The following is an 8,896-nucleotide window of genomic DNA, read 5'->3' as shown; positions in this document are numbered from 1 at the left end:
TCAAGAACCAGCCGGTTCTATTTATTTTATGCGCCCACTCCACTTTATATTGATCACGGCGCCTACTTTTGCAGCTGTTACTGTCCCCAGCCGTTTTGTCGCCGATATTGTACTCCAACAGTGGGGCATCGGTACCCAGTTGTGACTGGATAGCGCGCCGGCTTGTCATGCCCCCGGTTCGAGATTTCCTCCGCTCAGGGACTGGGTGTCTGCATCATCTTCATCACCATCGTTTCATCTTCATCGACGAGCAAGTCGCTGAAGTGGCGTCACCTCAAAACACTTGCACCAGGCAATCTGGTCTACCCGCTGGGAGGTCCTCGCCAGAGGACATTTGATTTCAGTACCCATTTATACGAGGGGCTTACAATAAATAACGGAACAAACTGTTTTCCTCGGCCAATCCCGCTTGAAAAAAAAAAAAAAAAAGGCGGAACCTGTTGTTGGACACCGTGTTATGTTCCCGCTTCAGCCCCTGTAGTTTCGTCAAGTTCTGATAGGTGGAGGCGCTGTACGTAGACTGCAAAATGGCGTCTGCAGCGGAGGTGCGTTCCAAGCAGACAGTTGCACTGAGAGTCTTCTGGGGGAAAACCAGAGCATCGCCGATATTCACAGCCGTTTGAAATAATACACTACTGGCCATTAAAACTGCTACACCAATAAGAAATGCCGATGATAAACGGATATTCATTGGACAAATAAATTATACTAGAACTGACATCTGATTACATTTTCACGCTAATTTGGGTGCATAGATCCTGAGAAATCAGTACCCAGAACAACCACCTCTGGCCGTAATAACGGCCTTGATACGCCTGGGCATTGAGTCAAACAGAGCTTGGATGGCGTGTACAGGTACACCTGCCCGTGCAGCTTCAACACGATACCACAGTTCTTCAAGAGTAGAGACTGGCGTATTGTGACGACCCAATTGCTCGGCCACTATTAACCAGACATTTTCAGTTGGTGAGAGATCTGGAGAATGTGCTGACCAGGGCAACAGTCCAACATCTTGTGTATCGAAAAAGGCCCGCATAGGACCTGCAACATGCGGTCGTGCATTATCCTGCTGAAATGTAGGGTTTCGCAGGGATCGAATGAAGGGTAGAGCCACGGGTCGTACCACATCTGAAATCTAAGGTCCATTGTTCGAAGTGCCGTCAGTGCGAACTAGGGGTGACCGAGACGTGTAACCAATGGCACCCCGTACCATCACGTCAGGTGATACGCCAGTACGGCGATGACGAATACATCGTTCCAATGTGCGTTCACCGCGATGTCGCCAAACACGGATGCGACCATCATGATGCTGTAAACAGAACCTGGATTCACCCGAAAAAATGACGTTTTGCCATTCATGCACCGAGATTCGTCGTTGAGTACACCATCGCAGGCGCTCCTGTCTGTGATGCAGCGACAAGGGTAACCGCAGCCATGCTCTCCGAACTGATAGTGCATGGTGCTGCAAACGTCGTCGAACTGTTCGTGCAGATGGTTGTTGTCTTGCGCACGTCCCCATCTGTTGACCCAGGGATCGAGACGTGGCTGCACGATCCGTTACAGCCATGCGGATAAGATGCCTGTCATATCGACTGCTACTGATACGAGGCCGTTGGGATCTAGCACAGCGTTCCGTATTACCCTCCTGAACCCACCGATTCCATATTCTGCTAACAGTCATTGGACCTCGACCAACGCGAGCATCAATGTCGCGATACGATAAACCGCAATCGCAATAGGCTTCAATCCGACCTTTATCAAAGTCGGAAACGTGATGGTACGCATTTCTCCTCCTTACACGAGGCATCACAACAACGTTTCACCAGGCAACGCCGGTCAACTGCTGTTTGTGTGTGAGAAATCGCTTGGAAACTTTCCTCATGTCAGCACGTTGTAGGTGTCGCCACCGGCGCCAACCTTGTGTGAACGCTCTGAAAAGCTAATCATTTGCATATCACAGCATCTTCTTCCTGTCGGTTAAATTTCGCGTCTGTGGTACGCCATCTTCGTGGTGTAGCAATTTTAATGACCAGTAGTGTATCTTCTGAGGCCAAGCAGTGAACTGTGAGTCGTTGGGCTAGGTGTGTCATCATCGCAACGAGGTCAGATGTCCCCCGTGCCGGCCGACCGCACACAGCTGTGACTCCTGAAGTGTTGGAACGAGCGGACACTCTCATTCGAGGTGATGGGCGGATCACAACCAAACACCTCGATGCTCAACTGGACGTCTCTGTCGGTAGTGCCGACACAGTCGTCCACCAGTTGCGCTTCGAAAAGGCGTGCGCCAGCTGGGTTCGCCGCCGCCCAACACAAGACCGTAAAGAGCCGTCTGCGTGGAACTGCTTGCGCCTTACGAGGCTGATGGTGACAATTTTCCTTGAACGTTGTTACAGGCGATGAAACGGCAATCCCTGGAATGTCACCAGACCACCTCTGCTCCGAAGAAACAATTCAAAGTCGCGCCCTCAGCAGGCTAAGCCGTGGAGACAGTCTTCTGGGACTCTCGAGGGGCTATACTGTTTGATGTCCTGCTTCACGGTGCAAGTGTTCGTTGCCACAAACTTCTCCTTCTACGTGATAACGCAAGACCTGACACGAGTGTGCGCCCCCGAGAGCAGCTCGCTACAGTTCGTTGCAGTCTTCTTCCTGACCCACCCTACAGCCCGAATCTCACCTTCTCACTTCCGTACGTTTGGCCCAGTGACAAACGCATTCCAGAGGGAGGAGTACGCGAACGCTGGGGAGGCTACTGACGCAGCGACACGCTGGCCGCGGCGCCGACCAGTGGAGTGGTGCGGTGCGAGCGTACAGTCCCACACAGTGAGGCGCCGGAAGGCACAGTTAAGTTGAAGAATGGGGTTTTGTAGCCGAAACAGTGGGGAATAACATATAATGTACTGGAATCACGAGTACAACGAAGCTGCTTTCAGAAACAATGTGTGTTCCTTTCGAAAATGGCTGTGTGATCACCGACCGTTTACAAAGTAAAATTAATACATGCTTTCACATAATTAGGAACTAGCCCCCTTTTTCCACATTGCTTATTGAACTGAATGGACATACCTGTACTTAGAAGTTTCCTCTTTAAATCGTATCAAATTCAACTCCTTGTTCGTAATAAATACAACTGTTATGGCCGGGCGCTGTGGCCGAGCGGTTCTAGGCGCTTCAGCCCGGAACCGCGCTGCTGCTGCGGTCGCAGGTTCGAATCCTGCTTTAGCCATGGATGTGTGTGATGTCCTTAGGTCAGTTAGGTTTAAGTAGTATTAAGTCTAGGGGACTGATGACCTCAGATGTTAAGTCCCATAGTGCTCAGAGCCATTTGAACCATTTTGAACAACTGTAATGCAGCCTTTTCAACGAATAATAGTTTGAAAAAAAATTTTATTCGTAATTTAAAATCGAACCGTTCCCCTTTGGAAAACTCTGACATCTGTAAGATTTTTCGCGACACCTCCTCTTCTTACGCCGTACGACAAACAGGACGTACCTTTACATTCAGATACAATGAAAGCCTTTTAAGAAAAAATGGCACTACCACGCAAAATTCGTCTTTCGCCGACCGTCTTCTGATTACAAGTCACGCGCCTACATACAGTTATGAAAATAATTTTTCTATCCAAGTCGACTCATAATTTTTTGTTTGTTAAATGGTTTATGTTGGCTGCATTACATGTTATACCGTTTTTCTCCTCGCTGAGTTATTCAGCTCCCTTGTGATGGAACATTCAGCTCCCTTTTTAATTCCAGAATGGCGTTTTCAGCCTTTGAACTGTGCTTCTAAGATCTTATGCAGACAAAATGTTACCATGGCTGCTGCTGTCACATAAAATATTGCCTTCTACTTCATGTACTAAATAATGTTCATCATAATATTCGTCTGTCTATATTTTGAATGTTAAGTAGCCTGTTTGTACTTGCGGCTACTAGACGCCACTGTTGATGTTGTGTTCACCTGCCCCCAATTGCTAACGCGGACACCTCAGTCTGATGCCACCTGTAGCTCGTCATGTGTGGGCAGCCCATAGTGGCTTCCCTTCTAAGTAATCTCTTTCAAAAATTTTGTGACTAAATCTTTATCGCTTGATCCAGAATGAGATTTTCACTCTGCAGCGGAGTGTGCGCTGATATGAAACTTGCTGGCAGATCAAAACTGTGTGCCCGACCGAGTCCCGAAAAGTCCCGAGTCTCCGTCCGGCACACATTTTTAATCTGCCAGGAAGTTTTTATCGCATGGTATTTATTTTATACGTGACATGTAACTACTGTTTCTTTCTTGTAGTGTTAGTCACTACTTACACGTTAAAAAAATTTCCTATACTTTTGTACTCATGTTTCAGGCCAGTTTGAGTGTTATACTTCTGATGAAGGCACTCATATTAGTGCCGAAACCTAGGTCAAAAGACTTCTTTTTTTGTGACGAAGGGCTGTTACTGCTTTAATTTAAAAATATGTTGCATTACTTATCGAACGCCTCGCGTAAAAATATATTCACGTTAATAATCGCTATTTTAATGGACCACATGATCCAAGGAGGTTCATGGTGCAAAAACTGAAAGAAACGCCACACGGCGAACTCCATTACACGGCGAGCCTTTTCTAGTTCGTACCTATCGATAATCTGTTGCACAGTAGACGCCATGCGGCGCCTGGAGGGAAAACGTTTCTGCCACAGAATGAGCGCGGGTTAAGGGAAGAGCATCGTGTGATGTGTAGAGTGCTTTACTTATACACTATATATTACGAACAGTAAATACAGGTAAACACATTCCGCGTTCACAGATTTCCAAAAGGTGATCGACACTGTTCTAGATGGTGTTAACATTATACGACATACCTTCACAGACACGCGATTGGCGCAAGGAATGTTTGTAACTATAGAGCCCAGTATGTTACGCTACACGGCGAATGTGGAACAAGAAATGAGAGGAGTACCGTGTGTGGCTCAGCGTAGTGCAACGTGCGCTAGTGGGTAGAGTCGTAAAACTACCTTAGGCTTAGACTACGGTAGTTGTAATGGCTTTGGTCAGCTGAGGCCGTACCCGCGTTACCTGTACGTTAGGTGTGTAGCGTACCTATCGGGCGCTACCTCAACGGCCGCTTCCTTTAGCTATGCTGTCAGTGGCTTACCAGAAAGCGGAAGCGATGAACCGCCTACAAACTGAGTTATGATATAAACTTTTAGTCGAAATACTTATACTGCTGTATCTTACTTAAAAATAAACAGTATTTATAGCAAAATTAAAATTGTCATATCTGTTTCAGATTTTATTCGAAAATTGTTGATGTGTAACATGAGAGACAGGGCTTTTGTAGTAAAAATATATGACACCATAAAGATTTCACATACAGCGTTAGAAAACGCAAGTTACTTAAAATAATGTAAAAAAAAATCACGGAACAAAAATGTATGAATCGTAAATTCGATACAGTAGTTCGTCGAAATTATATATAGGCACGTTTCTTGTTATTGATAAACATCCTCTGGATGATCAATAAGAACAGGAAACTTTGCCTTTAATCATTGATCTATTGAGTACAAAATAACAACAATAATTGAATACGTTATGTGTGTAAACTGTATCTGCACCAAAAGTAACTGCTTTGGTTACGTAAAAGCACAGATGTTATGAGATCAATTAATTTTTTTAACTAATAAAATGCAATTTATATTTTGTAAGAACATAAAATACTCGATGGACTAAGACAATGTATGTATGAAAAAAAAAAAAAAACGTTGTCGATTTAACCAATACTACCATTTACTACCTCATTCATGTAGTGGACTAGAATTACCGATTCGTAGTTTCGGTGCAGCGCTACTTTATCGACGGAGCTTTTCGCTGGTCTGATGGTTGCGCTTCATTCCACAGCTCTACCGGACTCGGCTTCAGACGAAACGGAGCTCTGAGGCAATACAAGACGGGGGGGGGTCACGCCTGTGACTTGCCCCCTGCTGCCTGCCTCTTACCTGAGACACGGGGCTGCCGACTGTTACACACGCAGTCGTCGCGACCGCTGGCGAGTATCAGGTGGGCGGGGGAAACGCGAGAGCAGCCAGCAGGCGGGGCGGAAACCACACGATTGGTCTGTCAGGTCGTACCGCGACCGCAGCAGTTTAAATCACTTCTCTAACTTGTTTCAGTGTCGGCGTTCGCTCTGTAATACCCTGGCCGCCGCTATCCATATAGCGAGACAGAGAGAGAGAGAGAGAGAGAGAGAGAGAGAGAGAGAGAGAGAGAGAGAGCTGTGAAATTGGAAAAGTTGGCTGTGAAAGTACGGGTGACGTGAACCGAACTCGGTCGTACCCAACGCCACAAATTCGCGCCTGTATGCCATAGGTACAAATTCATTACTAATACCACCAGCGACTCACAACATCTACGATTAAAAAAATTAAAAAAAAAAAAGGTCTCTCCGCAAGTACAGAAAATGAGGCGCTGTCATACAGTCCCAAAACCAGAAGTCCTCACTGCCTTAGAATTCCACACACTTCAGACAAAAGACGACGTCACGGCTAACAATTTGCAAGAGGAGAGCAGAATTATGAGAAACATACTCAGGCCCAGCGATAACGGGAGGCGGCTGTATGCTAAAACCCCAGTGAACAGCCGGCCGCTGTGGCCGAGCGGTTCTAGGCGCTTCAGTCCGGAACCGCGCGACTGCTACGGTCGCAGGTTCGAATCCTGCCTCGGGCATGGATGTGTGTGATGTCCTTAGGTTTAAGTAGTTCTAAGTTCTAGGGGAGTGTTGACCTCAGATGTTAAGTCCCATAGTGCTCAGAGCCATTTGAACCATTTTGAACCCGGCGAACACCAGAGGAAACTAACCAACATCGCGCAGAAGATTAAAATTTTATGGACACGCCCACACACTCTAAACAACAACATTTAGGCACACACTGAACGAGTGAGAACTAAACCCTGGATTCAACTAGCTACAAACATCTAGAAAGATACCCGATAAATTTCTCGAATTAATGAACTAAACGACTTTAATAACAGAAACTCTGCATAATGTGAGAACTAGTCGAAAAGAAAATGAATAGACGTGGAATATAAGATTCTACGGAATGTTACTTTAAAGAAAGTCACTGACAATAGAGACTTGATATAATGTGCTACGAAACAGTGTATTTATATGTGTGGCTCTTACAATTGCTACACAAAAGTGCCATTAATGTAGCGTCTCTGGCTCTACTTGTCATTCTCTCTTCGCCACTTTTTCTCTGACTGTCGCCATTGTAAGATCCCTCTGCCTCTTCCAGGCCTCTAAGAGTGTATAATGTGTTATTAACTTTCAATTAGATGTTTTAACTTAAACTGTTATTTAGTGTTTCATTTCATAGTTGTAATCGCCCTGTGTCAAATAACGAAGCACTACAGCAATTCTAGCACGCTTGCCAGTCGAGACAACGTACCATCGCTGAAGCTACAAGATAGCCGCCATTACGCGGGAAATTTGAATTTCAATACTTTTCTTTCCACGCGCAAGTCCTGGCGCAGCTAGTATAGCATTTCCGTTTCACAAGAGCCCCTCGGACCTGCTAGAGATTTTTTTCTTACCTGCTAGAGATTTTTTTCTTACATCGAGACGAGTAGGTGTACAATAAACGATTGATTTTTCACTCGCTACGAACCAATAAAGACGTAATTTCAGCTCACGTCATAAAGCAACGGGGTGGGACTATGCACTGTTAAAACAATACAGTGAGAAACATTTACAATGACAGTCATTTACAGTGGCAATAGTTGATTTTGTGGTCCGTAAATAGGTACTGTATGTCGGCATAGTTACCGACGCTTGTCGCCACGAGATTTTTTTCCCTTGGTCATTGCTTATAACAGCATTTATGCCACGCAGTCACAATAAATAAATACAAGACTCAGTTCATGATTATTAACGTAAATGTGGCTAGGAAATGTCCTGTAATTTACGTCGCGAACGAAAGTGCTAATCCCAGAACAAATGCAATATTTTACGAGATAATTTCCGAGTAATACTTGGAATTATTCAAACAAAACCTTACAAGCTTATAAGAAAAAAAAAACAAAGATAATTTTCAAATACGAGACACTATGAAGCTTTAGATAGAAACTCATACGGGCAACTCACAAAACTGAATCACAAAAGATTGCGTGATCCAATAGCATCCAGTCGCTCTATGGAAATGCAAAACAATTTTAGGAAAATCTCACCTTACAGAAATAAAACGAAATTTCACGAAAAATTCCAATAGAAACAATTTTCCAAACTTTAAAACACATACTTGGAACGTATTATGTTTGCGCATAAGTTCGTAGCGCTTTACTTTTGCATGTTGGTATTCCAATCGGTATGGGTTTATTCATCGATTGTCATTTGGATTTGTAGTTCATGGTTGCTATTTGAGTTAACAAACATTCATTTCGTCATGTGGAGATACTGAATGCAGTTGTAAACGCTACAAAATGGAGTGCCAGTTGAAGAAATAGGAACATTTCCAACATCTTCTGTTTGAGTTCAATGGAGGGGTGAAAGGAGCGGGTGCAGCGACAAAAATTTGCGTCGTGAATGGGAATAGTGCCATTCGACAGAGCACGGCAATAAATTAGTTTTCTTCTTTTAAGTAGGACCGTTTTGATAGTAGTGACTCTCCACGTTCAGGAATACGTGCGGGGTTTCATTAAGATCATTTAAGTGCATTAATCGACAGTGATCCACCTCACTCTACTCGAGAAATGACAAAGGTAATGAACTGCGGTCATTCCACTATCGTGCGACATTTCCATGTAACGGATAAAGTTCAAAAATCGGATGTATGGGTCCGCATACTCTGAGCCAAAATCACACAAGTCAGTGGGTGGCCGTGTGCGCGTCCCTGCTGGCTCGTCATCAGTTGCCTGGTAATCAACGC

Source organism: Schistocerca cancellata, chromosome 12 (genome assembly GCF_023864275.1).
Source record: "Schistocerca cancellata isolate TAMUIC-IGC-003103 chromosome 12, iqSchCanc2.1, whole genome shotgun sequence".
Lineage (NCBI taxonomy): Eukaryota > Metazoa > Arthropoda > Insecta > Orthoptera > Acrididae > Schistocerca > Schistocerca cancellata.
Note: the sequence above shows the minus strand (reverse complement) of the source record.